This window comes from Aotus nancymaae, unplaced genomic scaffold (assembly GCF_030222135.1).
Source record: "Aotus nancymaae isolate 86718 unplaced genomic scaffold, 86718_ANA_hifiasm-v0.15.2.pri h1tg000011l, whole genome shotgun sequence".
Taxonomy (NCBI): Eukaryota; Metazoa; Chordata; class Mammalia; order Primates; family Aotidae; genus Aotus; species Aotus nancymaae.
This window is the reverse complement of record NW_026988422.1, coordinates 47,478,487-47,494,949: the sequence shown is the minus strand read 5'-3', so window position 1 is coordinate 47,494,949 and position 16,463 is coordinate 47,478,487. Positions and strand designations below refer to the sequence as shown.

The window sequence follows — 16,463 nt, the reverse complement described above, 5'->3', positions numbered from 1 at the left end:
TGGCTCACGCCTGTAATCCTAGCACTTTGGGAGGCCAAAGTGGGTGGACCCCCATCTTTAAAAAAAATAAAAAATAAAAAATAAAAAAATTAGCCAGGCATGGTGGTGCTTGCCTGTAGTCCCAGCTACTCAGGAGACTGAGGCAGAAGAACTGCTTGAACCTGCTTATAAAAATACATATGTTACTATTGCCTATTTTATTGTTTAAAGTGACTTACGAAGCATTCTGTTGTATGTTTATATGTTTTTTTAATAAATCCCCCCCTTTTTTGAGATAGAGTTTCACTTTTGTGAAACTCAGACCCATAGAAAAGGGACACAAATGAGATGAGCCCTGTGATTGCATTATCCTCCTGCTAGAGACAGTTTCCAGGGTGTAGCATAGGAGGAAGAATCAAAACTGAATCTAGCAGTTTTCACTGAGTTAAGGGGAGAAAGACTGGTATTCTGGGAGGCCAAAGAGGCTGTAATTTGCGGGACAGAGTTATTGGAGAGACGAATCTGAGACTGAGCCCTAGAGATGTGTAGAGGGAACTCATGAAGTTGCTGGCTGAGTACTAATCTGTGCATTCATGGGGAGAAAGTCCAAGATCAGCCTGACCAACATGGTGAAAACCCGTCTTTAAAAATAAAAATAAAAATAAATAAATAAAAAGAGCTTAGTTTCTATTTTTTTAAAAGTCAGAACTAGGGGAACTATCTCTCCCCCCTTTCCTCTGTCTCCTGGGTTCAAGTGATTCTCCCACCTCAGCCTCCCAAGTAGCTGGGACTATAGGCGCATGCTACCAGGTGCAGCTAATTTTTGTATTTTTAGTAGAGACATCCATGATGTGGCTCTATAGGTTTACCTATTTTGGATATTTTATATAAATGGAATTGTGTAATATGTGGCCTTTGGTGTCTGGCTTCATTTACTTAACATGATGTTTTTGAAGTTCATCCATGTTGTAGCATGCATCAGTACTTCATTGCTTTTGTGTTGACTACTATTCCATTGTCTGTATATACCACAAATAATTTACTCATTTATCTGTTGATGAACACTTGGGCTCTGCCTGCCTTTTGGTATTGTGGATAGTACTGGTCTGAACATATATATAAAGGTATTTGTTTAAGTACTAGTTTTCATTTATTTTGGGGATATAGTTAAAAGTAGAAATATAGGTCATATGGTAATTCTGTGTTTAACTTTTTGAGGAACTGCTAAACTGCTTTTCATAGCAGCTGCATCGTTTTACATCCCAACAGCAATGTATAAAGCTTCCAGTTTCTCCACATCCTCACCACTACTTGTTACTTTCCTGTCTTTTTTCTTTTCGTTACAATAGCTATCCTAGTGAGTATGAAGTTGCACCTCACTGTGATTTTGATTTAAATTTTCCCAATGAATAAGGTGTTGAGCATGTGTGTGTGTATATATATTATTTTTATTTTTATTTTTATTTTATTTTATTTTTGAGACAAGGTCTCACTTTGTCACCCAGGCTAGAATGCTAGAATGCAGTGGCATGATCTCTGCTCGCCAAAACCTTTACCTCCCAAGCTCAAGTGATCCCCCTACCTCAGCCTCCCAAGTAGCTGAGACCACAGGCACATGCCACCATGCCTGGCTAATTTTTATATTTTTGTTAGAGACAGGGTTTCGCCATGTTGCCCAGGCTCATCTTAAACTCCTGGGCTCAAGCAATCTGCTCACCTCAGCCCCCTGAAGTGCTGGGATTACAAGTGTGAGCCACCATGTCAGGCGAGCATATTTTCATGTGGTTGTTGGCCACTTGTATTGCTTATTTGGAGAAATGTTATTCAGGTCTTTTGCCTGTTTTTCAATTGTGTTGTGTTTTTGTTTTTGAGTTGTAAGAGTTCTTTACAAATTCTGCATACTAGATCCTTATTAAATAAATCATTTGCAAATGTTTTCCCCCACTTAGTAGATTGTCTTTTTACTTTCTTGATAATTTCCTTTGGTGAACCTTTTTTTTTTTTTGAGATGGAGTCTCGCTCTGTCACCCAGGCTGGAGTACAGTGCCATGATCTTGACTCAGTGCAACCTCTGACTCCCAGGTTCAAGTGATTCTCCCACCTCAGCCTCCCAAGTAGCTGAAATTACAGGCACGCACCACACGCCCAGCTAATTTTTTGTATTTTTGGTAGAGATGGAGTTTCACCATGTTGACCAGGCTGGTCTTGAACTCCTGACCTCAAGTGATCCGCCCACCTCAGCTTCCCAAAGTGCTGAGATTATAGGCCTGAGCCATCACACCCGGCCAGGTTGTAAATTTTGAGGAAATTCCAATTTACCCATTTTTTTCTTTTGTTACACATGCTTTTGGTGTCATAGTTAAGAATCTGTTGCCTAATTCAGAGTCATAAAGATTTATCCCTGTGTTTTTTTCTTAAAAAAATTTTTTTTGACTGGACCTGGTGGCTCATGCCTGTAATTCTAGCACCTTGGGAGGCCTAGGAGGGTGGATCATGAGGTCAGGACTTCAAGACCAGCCTGGTCAAGATGGTGAAACTCTGTCTCTACTAAAAATACAAAAATTAGCTGGGCATGGTAGCATGAACCTGTAATACTAGCTACTCGGGAGGCTGAGGCAGGAGAATCACTTGAGCCTGGGAGGCGGAGGTTGCAGTGAGCTGAGATCACGCCACTGCACTCCACCCTGAGCAACAGAGCAAGACTCCGTCTCAAAAAAACAAATGTAGATTTCTTTTCTTTATTGAGACAGGGTCTTGCTTTATTGCCCAGGCTGGTCTTGAATACCTGGGCTCAAGCAGTTCTTCTGCCTTGGCCTCCCAAAATGCTGGGATTACAGATGTGAGCCACCACACCTGGCCCCTATGTTTTTTTCCTAAAAGTTTTTAGCTCTTATATTTAAGTTATTGACCCATTTTGAGTGTATATATGGTGTGAGATAGGAGTCCAGCTTCATCCTTTTGCATGTAGATATTCAGACGTCTTGCGCTGTTTGTTAAAGAGACTATTCTTTACCTATTTAATGATCTTGGCATTCTTTTTTTTTTTTTTTTTTTTTTTTTTGAGACGGAGTCTCGCTCTTGTTACCCAGGCTGGAGTGCAATGGCGCGATCTCGGCTCACCGCAACCTCCGCCTCCTGGGTTCAGGCAATTCTCCTGCCTCGGCCTCCTGAGTAGCTGGGATTACAGGCACGTGCCACCGTGCCCAGCTAATTTTTTTGTATTAATAGAGACGGGGTTTCACAATGTTGACCAGGATGGTCTCGATCTCTCGACCTCGTGATCCACCCGCCTCGGCCTCCCAAAGTGCTGGGATTACAGGCTTGAGCCACCGCGCCCGGCCTGATCTTGGCATTCTTATTGAAAATCAATTAACCATAGATATATGGGTTTATTTTCGGGCCCACAATTCTATTCCTGGTCTGTATGTCTGACCTTATGTCAGTACCTCACTGTTTTGAATACTGTAATAAATTTTGAAATAGAAAAGTATGAGTCCTTCCACAGTGTTCTTCTTTTTTAGTATTGTTTTGGCTCTTCAGGATCTTCTGCAATTCCATATAAATTTGAGGATCACCTTTGCAGTATCTGCAAAAATGGACTTAGAACTTTGATAGAAGGACTGGGCATGGTGGCTTAGGCCTGTAATTCCAGTGCTTTGGGAGGCCAAAATGGGAGGATCACTTGAGCCCAGGAGTTTGAGGCCAGCCTGGGCAACATAGTGAGATCCCCCTCCAATCTCTACAAAAGATTAAAAAATTAGTAGGGTATGGTGGTGCACACCTGTAGTCCCAGCTACTCGGGAGGCTGTGGCAGAGGATTGCATGAGTCCAGGAGTTGGAGGCTGTGGTCTGTGATTGAGCCACTGGACTCCAACCTGGGTGATAAAGTGAGACTCCACTCCCCACCCCACCCCACCCCACCCCCTAAAAAAAACTTCGATAGGGATTACATTGACTGTAGATCACTTTGGATAATAGTGCCATCTTAACATATTAAGTTTTAATGTATTAAGTCTTATAATCCATAAACATGGGATGTCTTTTCATGAACTAGTTCTTGGATTTCTTTCAGTAATGTTTTATAGTTTTCAGTGTACAAACATTTCAATTCCTTGGTTAAATTTATTCCTACATATAGGTATTTTATTCTTTAGTATGCTATTGAAAGTGGAATTATTTTTCTTACTTTAATTTTGGGATTTTTTTTTTTTTTATTGCTGGTGTATAGAAACACAATTGATTTGTGAGTATTCATCTTACCTTTCAGCTTTGCTGAATTCATTTATTAACTCTTAATATGTTTTCTTCATGGATTCTTTGGGATTTTCTGTCTTTAGGATCACATCATCTGTGAATAGGGATCTAGTAGCCCTCCTCATCAGCAGAGGATGCGTTCCACGACCCACAGTGGGTACCTGAAACTGTGACTAGTACTCAACCCTGTATATATATACATATTTTTTTCCTGTACATATGTATCTATGGTAAAGTTTAATTTATAAGTTATTCACAGTAAGAGATTAACAACAATAACTAAGAAATAGAACAATTGTAACAATATACTGAAATAAAAGTTGTATGAATATGGTCTCTCTCTCTCTCAAAATATCTTATTTTACTCTACTCATTTATTTTTGGACCACAGTTGACCTCAGATATCTGCAACTGTGGAAAGTGAAACTGCAGATAAGGGGAAACTTCACTTCTTTTTTGCTGACTTAGATCTCTTTTGTTTCTTTTTCTTGCCTAATTGTTCTGACTAGAACTTCCAATACCGTGTTAGGTATCAGTGGCGAGAGGTGGAAAGCCTTGTCTTTTTCCTTGTCTTGGAGGGAAAGCTTTCAGTCTTTCACCATTGCGTATTATGTTATCTGTAGATCTTTTCTTTTCTCTTTTCTTTTCTTTTTTCTTTCTTTCTTTCTTCTTTCCTTCTTTCTTTCTCTCTCTCTCTCTCTCTTTTCTTTTTTTGAGACATTCTTGCTCTGTCACCCAGACTGGAGTGCAGTGGCATGATCTTGGCTCCTTGTAACCTCCATCTCCTGGGTTCAAGCAATTCTCATGCCTCAGCCTCCTGAGTAGCTGGGATTACAGGTGCTGGCTACCAGGACTGGCTAATTTTTGTATTTTTAGTAGAGATGGAGTTTCACCATGTTGGCCAGGCTGGTCTTGAACTCTTGACATCAGGTTATGCACCTGCCTTGGCCTCCCAAAGTGTTGAGATGACAGGCGTGAGCTACAACACCCAACCATCTGTAGATATGTCATACACATCCTTTATCATGTTGATGAAATTCCCTTCTAGTTTTTTTCATGTTTTTATTATGAAGGGATTGAGTTTTCTCAAATGCTTTTTCTGCATCAATTGAGGTGATTATGTGTGTGGGTTTTTATCCCTTTGTTCTCTTAATGTGGTATATTATGTTGATTGAATTTCCTATATTAAACTACCTGTGCATTTCTAGGACATCCCTCTGCAGCACGATACATAATTCTGTGAATATGCAGCTGATTGGGGGGTGCTAATAGTTTGTAAAGAATTCTTATATCAGCATTCATAAGAAATACTGATCTGTAATTTTTTTTTCTTGTGATGTTTTGGGTGGTTTTGGTATCAGGGTAATACTGGCCTCATAAGACGAATGATAAAGCATTCTTTCTGTTATTTTTTTAGAAGAATTTGGGAAGGATTGATATTATTCTTTAAATGTTTGATATAATTAACCAATGGAACCTTCAGGTCCTAGATTTTTCTTTGTTGGGAGGTTTTTGATTATTCATTCAATGTCTTGTTATAAATTTGTTCAGACTTTCTATTTCTTGTTGAGTCAGTTTTAGTGATTTTGTTTTTCTAGGAATTTTTCCATTTCATCTGGGTTATCTAATTAGTTGGCATTCAGTTTTTATACTTTTATGTTCCATTTTATTTCTGTAAGATCAATAGTAATGTCCCCACTTTCATTTCTGATTTCAGTTAATTGCATGTTCTCTCTTTTTTTGTCAGGCCAAAAATTTATCAATTTTGTTAGTCTTTTCAAAGAAACAACTTTAGTTTTGCTGATTCTCTTTGTTGTTTTTCTATTCTCTATTTCACTTTTCTCTACTGTAACCATTTGATTATTTCCTTAGTAGTGCTAGCTATGGATTTGGTTTGCTCCACTTTTACTAGTTCCTTAAGGTATAGAGTTGTTACTGATTTGAGATATTTCTTCCTTTTAATTTAGGCTATCTATTACTATAATTTTTCTTTGAACGCTTCTTTCGCCACATTCCATAAATTTTGGTATATTTTTGTTTTTCTCTATTTTCTAACTTCCTTGGTGATTTTTTTTTCTTTGACCCATTGGTTAAGAGTAGTTTAATTCTTAAGTATAGTCAGTCCTTACTATTCATGGATTCTATATTTGTGAATTCACCTACTCGCTAATATTTATTTGTAATCCCAAAATCAGTGCTTGTAGCATTTTCATAGTCATTCACAGACATATGCAAAGTGGTGGAAAATTCGACATTCTCAGCTGAGGATGAACCGGGCAATGGTCCTTCATCTTGTTTCAACTATTATGTTGTAAACAAGTATCCTTTTCACAATCTGTTTAGTGTCATGTTTTCTGCATTTTTGTGCTTTTTGTTGGTGAATTCACTGTTTAAATGGGCCCTCAATTGTAGTGCTGATGTGCTGTCTAGTGTTCCTAAGTGCAAGATGGCAGGGAGGTACCTCAAATAATATATTTACATTAGATGTAAAATTCATTCAGGCGGCTGGGCATGGTGGCTCACACCTGTAATCCCAGCACTTTGGGAGGCTGAGGCGGGTGAATCACCTGAGGCCGGGAGTTTGAGACCAGCCTGGCCAACATGGTGAAACCCTGTCTCTACCAAAAATATAAAAATTAGCTGGGCATGGTGGCAGGCGCTTGTAATTCTAGCTAGTTGGGAGGCTGAGGCAGGAGAATCACTTGAACCTGGGAGGCAGAGGCTACAGTGAGCCAAGATCATGCCACCGCACTCCAGCCTGGGCGACAAGAGTGAAACTCCATCTCAAAAAAAAAAAAAATTCACTCAGGCATGAGTTATAGTGCCTGTTGGCCATGAGTTCAATGTTAATGAATTAATGATCTTCTATATTTCAGAAAAGGAAGAGAAAGTTCACAAATCTGTATATAAGTCCACTCCAGAAAGTAGTATCTGTAGTGTATGGCCAAGAAAATTTATAGTCATGTTACTCATAGTCAGGAAAATATTAAACCCTTGTTGAGTAATTCTGTTTGGCTAGCATGTTTCAGAAGATGATATACATGAAAAATGTTAAACTTGCAGCTGATGCAAGATCAGAGGGTTGGAGAAGAATTTAAGAAATACTTTCTGGGCCGGGGGTATTGGTTCACACCTGTAAAAAAAAAAAAAGAAGAAATACTTTCTATGTGTTACATAGGGAAAGGGCTATGTGGAAAAGCAAGTTTTCAGTGCTGATGATGCTGGCTGGTAGGACTATTTTTCTCTTTAATTTTGCCATTGTTTGATTCATTTATTTTGAGGCTCTGCTCGGTTCATATATTGTCGAGGCTCTATTTCCAGATCAGACTTTGCCAATTTGAGCAGACTCACAAGGGCACAAACTCTGGCTGAAGTTTTGGAGATGCCTCAAGTAAGTTGCTGGTGACCCATCTTGTTTTCAGGGGTATAGTGAGGGTGAGGCAAAGGGCTTTTGTAATAGTTTTTTGTTTTTTTTTTTTTAAAGAAGGAAGAGGCAGGAGGAACGTCCCACCGAAAGGACTTGGGCTACAGTGTTGTGAGCTAGGCTACTCTGCCACACTGCACAGGGTGCCTCTGGCTGTTCACTTTCTCCTAGGGCAGTTTTCCCTTTTTTTTTTTTTTTTTTTAAAGAAAGAAAGAAAGAGAAAGGGGGAGAGAGAACAGGAGTCTTGCTCTATTGCCCAGGCTGGAATGCAATCTAAAAATAGGTATTAAAAACCTCTTTTATGCCGATAATTGTGCTTAACAGCGGAGACAGGAAGGAATAAGGGACAAAAATAACAAACAAACAGCCAACCAATATTTCATTTAAGTCTGTGAAATGCTATGCAAATGCTGAAGAGTGATTTACTTCCAATTATGTGGTCACTTTCAAAATAGGTGTATTGTGATACTGAGAAAAGTGTATTTTCTGTGGACCTGTGGTGAAGAATTCTATAAATATTCACTGAGTTTACTTGTTCCAGGTCTGAGTTCAAATCATAGATGTCCCTGTTAATTTTCTATCTCGTTGATCCATCAAATATTAACAATGTAGTGTCAAAGTCTCCCATTATTATTGTGCAGGAGTCCAAGTCTCTTTATAAGTCATTAAGAACTTGTCTTATGTATCTGGGTGTTCCTATATTGGGTGCATATATATTTATGATCGACTCCTGTTTTTGCATTGATCCTTTTACCATTATGTAATGTCCTTCTTTGTTTCTTTTAGTGTTTGTTACTATTAAAGTCTATTTTGTCAGAGACGAAAGCTACAATTCCTGTTTTTTTTTTTTGCTCTCCATTCGATTGATAAGTCTTCCACCTACCCTTTGTTTTGAGTCTTAGTGTGTCCTTGCTTATGAGATGGATCTGGATACAGTGTACCGGGTTTTGACTTTTTATTCAATTTGCCTATCTGTGTCTTTGATTGGGACATTTAATCCATTTAAATTTCGGATTAATATTGATATTTGTGAGTTTAATATTGTTGTTTAATGCTAGCTGGCTATTTTTCCCATTAGTTGATATAGATTCTTCATTATGGAGATACTCTTTACCTTTTGGTAAGTTTTTGGGATGACTGATACTGGTTGTTCCTTTCTGTATAGTGCTTCTTTCAGAAGCTCTTGTAAAGCAGGCCTGGTGGTGATGAAATCTCTGAGTGCTTGCTTGTTTGCAAAAAATTTTATTTTTCCTTCATTTATGAAGCTTAGTTTGGCTGGATATGAGATTCTGGGTTGAAGATTCTTTTCTTCGAGGATATTGAATATTGACCCCCACTCTCTTCTAGTTTGTAAGGTTTCTGCTGAGAGATCTGCTGTCAGTCTGATAGGCTTCCCTTTATGGGTAACCTGACCTTTCTCTCTAGCTGCCCTTAGAATTTTCTCCTTTATTTCAACTCTGATGAATCTAACGATTATGTGTCTTGGGGTTGCTCCACTTGAGGAATATCTTTGTGGTATTCTCTGTATTACCTGGAGTTGAGTATTGTCCTGCCTTACTAGGTTAGGAAAGTTTTCCTGAACAATATCCTGAAGAATATTTTCCAGCTTGGATTCATTCTCTTCGTGACATTCAGGTACACCTATCAAACGTAAATTAGGTCTTTTCACATAGTCCCATATTTCTTGGAGACTTTGCTCATTCCTTTTTACTCTTTCTTCTCTAATCTTGTCTTCTTTCATTTCACTAAGTTGGTCTTCGACCTCTGATATCCTTTGTTCTGCTTGATCAATTCGACTGTTAAAACCTGTGCATACTTCGCGGAGTTCTCGTATTGTATTCTTCAGTTCCATTAATTCACTTATATTCCTCTCTAAATTGTCTGTTCTCGTTAGGATTTCGTCAAATCTTTTTTCAAGATTCTTAGTTTCTTTACATTGGGCTAGAACATGTTCTTTTAACTCACAGAAGTTTCTTATTATCCACCTTCTGAAGCCTGATTCTGTTAATGGAACACACTCATTCTCAATCAGGCCTTGTTCCCTTGTTGTTGAGGAACTGAGATCCCCTGTTGAGGGAGAGGCATTCTGATTTTGGGTATTCTCAGCCTTTTTACGCTGGTTTCTTCCCGTCGTTGTAAATTTATCCACCTGTCGTCTTTGTAATTACTGACTTTCAAATTAGGTCTCTGAGTGGACATCCGACTTGTTGATTCCCAGAGCCGGAATCTGAGCAACCCACTGTGCCAGCTAAAACAGTGGCGTTAAGATTCATGGTGCTTTTCTGCCCGGGAATCTCCAGTCTGGCTTCTTTCTTGAGTCCCTTTTTCAATCGGCTGAATAGGTGACTCTGCCTTCCCAGAGCTCCAAACGTCCACCAAAAGGGGACCCAGTCCCGTTTATTCTACACCGGGAACCGCCACACCGGCCACAAGAGTCACGCTGGTGACCCGTGGGGCTCCTCTGCTGGGTTTCTCCTGGTCCGTGAGCAACCAAAATTCATCTGAAAGTGTGTTGTCCTCTCATTCTCTGCACTTTCACTGGGAGCTACAATCCTGAGCTGCTAGTAATCGGTCATCTTGGATCTCTCTCCTCCGTAATAGTTTTTTACTTAAAGTCTATTTCTTTCTTTTTTTCTTCCTTCCCTTTTTTTTTTTTTGAGACAGTTTTGCTCTTGTTGCCCAGGCTGGAGCGCAATGGTGCGATCTTGGCTCACCACAACCTACGCCTCCTGGGTTCAAGCAATTCTCCTGCCTCAACCTCCCGAGTAGCTGGGATTATAGGGACCCACCAGCACCCTTGCTAATTTTTTGTACTTTTAGTAGAGATGAGGTTTCACCATGTTGTCCATCCTGGTCTCGAACTCCTGATCTCAGGTGATCCACCTGCTTTGGCCTCCCAAAGTATTGGGATTACAGGTGTAAGACACTGTGTCTGGCCATATTTTCTTTTTCTATTTTTATTAATGTTATTATTTCAGTAGTTTTGGAGAAACAAGTAGTATTTGATAAGTTCGTTAGTGGTGACTTCCAAGATTTTGGTACACCCATCACCCAAGCAGGGTATACTGCACCAGTGTGTAGTCTTTTTTTTTTTTTTTTAGAACAGAGCAATACTTTATTTTTACATACTTTGACAAGGAGGTTTTCCATAAACTACCTTTCCAGTAGAGAACAGAGAACATGAAAAATCAGCCTCCAGATATCAGTAGCTGTGTCTGCTCAGGGCCGAGGCTCCCCTTTGCCCATGTGGTGAGGTGGAGGTGTGGACTTCCCTTCCTTCATCAGTTTATCCTGTTGCCTCCAGATGGTATCCATACGTCTCATCGTTTTAATACGAAGTACACTCTATGAAATCATCGTGCTCTATCTTGCACTCTTTCTTTGCCCAGATAGCATCGATTCCATGTGCACATTCTATCCATTCTTTTTCAAAAGCATGACTTCAAGCAGGAAACTTGTAGGGCTGTTCAGCACTTTGGATTGTCCACCATCTATCTAGGTTAATGCCGAACCTTTTTGCATGTCCAAGAAAAGGCATGGTGATCCGATGCTCGTGCCCTTGTCTCTTCTCTGGCCTCTGTTTCAGGACGACTAACTTGTGACGCAGACGCCTGCTGTAAATGATGCCCGCCGTCCAGTGTGTAGTCTTTAATCTGTCACCCGCCCCAAAGTCCCTAGAGTCCATTATATCTTTATTATGCCTTTGCATCCTCATAGCTTAACTCCCACTTCTAAGTGAGAACATAAAATGTTTGGTTTTCCATCCATTTGGAATAATGGTCTCCAACTCCATCTGGGTTGGTGTAAATGCCATTATTTTATTCCTTTTTATGGCTGAGAAATTGGGAAATGTCTTTTTTCTTTTGAGATGGAGTTTTGCTCTTGTTGCCCAGGATGGAGTGCAGTGGTGCAATCATGGCTCACTGTAACCTCCATCTCCCAGGTTCAAGTGATTCTTTTGCCTCAGCCTCCTGAGTAGCTGAGATTATGAGCAGCTGCCACCATGCCCGGCTAATTTTTTGTATTTTTAGTAGAGACAGGATTTCATCATGTTGTGTCGGTGAGGCTGGTCTTGAACTCCTGATGTCAGGTGTCCTCCTGTCTTGGCCTCCCAAAGTGCAGGGATCACAGGTGTGAGCCACTATGCCCAGCCTCTTTTTTTTGCTTTTTTTCAGATGGAGTCCCACTTTGTTGCCCAGGCTGGAGTGCACTGGTACGATCTTGGCTCACTGCAACCTCCGCCTCCCAAGTTCAAGTGATTCTCCTGCCTCAGCCTCCTGAGTAGCTGGGATTATGAGCCATCACGCCTGGCTAATTTTTGTATTTTTAGTAGAGACGGGGTTTCATCATGTTGGCCAGTCTGGTCTTGAACTCCTGGGCTCAAGAGATCCACCTGCCTCAGCCTCCCAAAGTGTTGGGATTACAGGCTTAAGCCACTGTGCCTGGCCTCTATCACATTTCCTTTATTCACTTGTTGGCTGATGGGCATTTTGGCTGGTTCTGTATTTTTGCAGTTGCAAATTGTGCTGCTATAAACATGCATGTGCAAGTGTCTTTTTCATATAATGATTTCTTCTAAATTCCTGTTTTCTTTTCTTTCTTTTTTTTTTTTTTGAGATGGAGTTTCACTCTTGTTGCCCAGGCTGGAGAGCAATGGCCTGATTTCGGCTCACTGCAACCTCCGCCTTCTGGGTTCAAGCAATTCTCCTGCCTCAGCCTCCCAAGTAGCTGGAATTACAGGCATACACTACCACGCCCAGCTAATTTTGTATTTTTAGTAGAGACAGGGTTTCTCCATGTTGATCAGGCTGGTCTTAAACTCTCTACCTCAGGCGATCTGCCCACCTCAGCCTCCTAAAGTGCTGGAATTAAGGTGTGAGCCCAACACATCCGGCTCCAAATTACATTTAACTTTAATTTTATGTTAAACTGTCTCTAAAGACAAATTTAGAACCACTGTCCTCATTCAGATGTAAATGCAAGAAAAATAGATTTATGTGGAATTATCCTTTGTGAAAAAATGATAGGGGCCAGGTGGGGTGGCTCATACCTGTAATCCCAACACTTTGGGAGGTCAAGACGGGCAGCTCACTTGAGTTCATGAGTTTGAGACAAGCCTGGGCAACATGGCAAAACCTCATATCTACAAAAAGTACAAAATTTAGCCTGGTGTGGTGGCATGTGCCTGTGGTCCCAGGTACTCAGAAGGATGACCTGAACCTAGGAGATTGAGGCTACAGTAAAGTGAGATTGTGTGACTGCACTCCATCTTGGCTGACAGAGTGACACCCTGACTCAATTAAAAAAAAAATAAAGAAATGATAAAATTCATTAAAAATATCTAAAATATGGGCCGGGTAAGGTGGCTCAAGCCTGTAATCCCAGCACTTTGGGAGGCCGAGGCGGGTGGATCACGAAGTCAAGAGATCGAGACCATCCTGGTCAACATGGTGAAACCCCGTCTCTACTAATACAAAAAATTAGCTGGGCATGGTGGTGCGTGCCTGTAATCCCAGCTACTCAGGAGGCTGAGGCAGGAGAATTGCCTGAACCCAGGAGGCGGAGGTTGCGGTGAGCCGAGATCGCGCCATTGCACTCCAGCCTGGGTAACGAGCGAAACTCCGCCTCAAAAAAAAAAAAAAAAAAAAAAAAAAATCTAAAATATATAGAGACCACTCTTTTTAAGTCATCTTTGTTAGTTTTTTTTTTTTTTTTTTTCATGACTTCTTAGTATAATACAGCACTTTGTTCTAAGGAGAGTTCATTTCCCAATGTACAGTCACTCCCTTGATGAACTTGTCCAGTCTAAAGGGTTTATATATAACCCAAATGTTCATGACTCAAATTTCTGTCTCTAGCCTGGACCTCCCTCCTGAATCCCAGACTTGTATATTCAACTGCCTACTTGATATTTCCACTTCATTGTCTAGTAGGCATCTCAAATGTAACATGACCCTAACCTAAAGTGATTTCTCTCCCATTTCCCCATTCTACCAGCTACTGGTGAGATCACTTGAGGTCAGAAGTTTAAGACCAGCCTGGCAAAACTCCATCTCTACTAAATATATTAAAAAATTAACCGGGCATGGTGATGCACACCTGTAATCCCAGCTACTTGGGATGCTGAGGTGGGAGGATTGCTTGAACACAGGAGGTGGAGGTGGCAGTGAGCCAAGATCACACGACTGCACTCTAGCCCTGGTAGCAGAGTGAGACTCCATCTCAAATAAATAAATAAATAAATATAACAGATGAATTGGTTATTCATAATTCTTCCTCTGCCACTTAATTCTACTTTAGAAATATCACTTTTATTTAATCTTTGTAATTTGTTATATCTTTTAGTCATTAAGATCTGTAGTCTTGGCCGGGAGCAGTGGCTCACACCTGTAATCCCAGCGCTTTGGGAGGCCAAGGTGGGCATATCACCTGAGGTCGGGAGTTAGAGACCAGCCTGATCAACATGGAGAAACCCCATCTCTACTAAAAATACAAAATTAGCTGGGCGTGGTGGTGCATGCCTGTAATCCCAGCTACTCAGGAGGCTGAGGCAGGAGAATTGCTTGAACCTGGAAGGTGGAGGTTGCAGTGAGCCGAGATGGGGCCATTGCACTCCAGCCTGGGTAATGAGTGAAACTCTGTCTCAAAAAAAAAAAAAAAAAAATCTGTAGTCTTTTTTTATCTGCTTACTGATGAAATTCTTCTTTACTTTGATACTTAAAAATTCAGAATTCTGTTATTCAATGGGGAATAAATATGAAAGTCATCATGTAGTCAGAACTAGATCAAGTGTTCCCCAAAATGTTTTTTTTAATTTAAGTTTTTTTTTGACAGGGTCTTACTTTGTCACCTAGGCTGAAGTGCAGTGGTGTGATCTCAGCTCACTGCAACTTCCGCTTCTCAGGTTTAAGAGATTCTCATGCTTCAGCCTCCCAAGTAGCTGGGACTACAGGTGCATGCCACTACACCTGGCTAATTTTTATATTTTTAGTAGAACGGGGTTTCAGCATGTTGGCCAGACCAGTCTCGAACTCGTGATCTCAAATGATCCACCTGCCTCGACCTCCCAAAGTGCTGCTGGGATTACAGGCATGAGCCACTGTGCTCGGCCCCAAACTGTTTTTTTCCATTAAAAAATCTGGAGAAAACACTGTAAAAGTAGAGACTAATGATTAAAAAAAAAAAAAAATCAATCAATAAAAATGACCTACTCTTTTTTCAGTTAGTCACCTCATCCCTGTGAAATCTGAAGGTGCCATGGAGCAGAGAAAGGGAAAGCCTTGTAGCTTCTTCTTTAGCCTCTGCATCTGGCTTGATAACATTCCAACTCTCCTATTTAATAAACACCTTGGACATAGAATTGAATAAATGTGGGTTAAGTCACACTCAGTTTCATTGCTCCTATTTAAAATCTCTACCTTTCCCTTTCCTACCTTCAGCCCTAGCTTCTGAGACTCTGTAGGTGATTTTTTTTCCTTCGTCTGTTGTGTATAAAGAACTCTTATCAGTAATTTTGTACATTTTTACTTCCCTAGAGGGCCCAAGCTTAAAAAGAGAAGAAGGAAGCATAGAAAGGTTTTTTTAAGTTGATTTTTTTTTTCTTCTTTGGTTCTCTTTTTTTGCTGTCAACAGCTTTTTAAAAATTACACTTTAGGCCTGGCGTGGTGGTGTGTGCTTGTAGTCCAGCTACTTGGGAGGCTGAGGCTGGAGGATCGCTTGAGTCCAGGAGTTCTGGGCTGTAGTGCACTATGCCAATTGGGTGTCTGCACTGAGTTCAGCATCAATATGGTGACATCCCGGGAGTGGGGGACCACCAGGTTGCCTAAGGAGGAGTAAACCGGCCCAGGTCAGAAACAGAGCAGGTCAAAACTCCCATGCTGATTAGTAGTGGGATCGCCTGTGAATAGCCACTGCACTCCAGTCTGGGCAACATCGTGAGACCCTGTCTTTAAAAAACAAAAAAAATTATACTTTAGGCCAGGTGTGGTGGCTCATGCCTATAATCCCAGCACTTTGGGAGGCTGAGGTGGGAGGATCACCTGAGGTCAGGAGTTTGAGACCAGCCTGGCCGACATGGAGAAACCCCGTCTCTACTAACAATACAAAAACATTAGCCAAGTGTGGTGGCGGGTTCCTGTAATCCTAGCTATTGGGGAGGCTGAGGCTGGAGAATCTCTAGAACCGAGTAGGCAGAGTTTGCAGTGAGCTGAGATCGCGCCAGTGGACTCCAGTCTTGGTGACAGAGTGAGACTCCATCTCAAAAAAAAAAAAATTATACTTTAAAGACTTTAAAGGCTTAAGTTCCTGCTGTAGAGACAGACACCACTGTTATCGCTCATCTAGATTATACCAACAGCCTCCAACTGGTCTCCCTGTTTTTACTTTCCTCTCTTAAAATTTTATCTCTACATAGCAGCTTTACTAAAAACCCTGCAGTGGCTCCCCATTTGATTCACAATAGAAGCCAGATTTCTTATACTGGCCTCCTGGGCTTTACTTAATCTGGCCGCCCGTTACCTCCCTGACCTCTTCTACTTGCTCTCTCTACTATGGCCACAGCTAGCCTCCTTGCCTGTCATACTTGGTGATCAGATACTTTGCTCGCTGATTCCCCTGCCTGGTATATGCTGCTTCCACAAATAATCTGCTTGACAGATAAACTCACCTCACCTCCATTCCGTCTTGCCTCAACTCTCAACTTCTCAATAAATCCTACGCTATCTTCTATTTAATACTGTAACCTGCCCCACTTACACTCTGAAACTCATGACCCTATTTTTATTTCTGTTTTAAGTAAGATAGGCTT

The 16,463-nt window shown here is 40.8% G+C and overlaps 1 protein-coding gene and 1 pseudogene across 1 annotated transcript in view; one reads left to right on the top strand and one right to left on the bottom strand.

Moving 5' to 3' along the window:
- The window catches only part of SGPP1 (sphingosine-1-phosphate phosphatase 1), a 46,583-nt gene that overhangs the window by 17,018 nt on the left and 13,102 nt on the right, over positions 1 to 16,463 (top strand). The window lies entirely within an intron of this gene.
- On the bottom strand, positions 10,877 to 11,195 carry LOC105725190 (NADH dehydrogenase [ubiquinone] iron-sulfur protein 5-like; annotated as a pseudogene).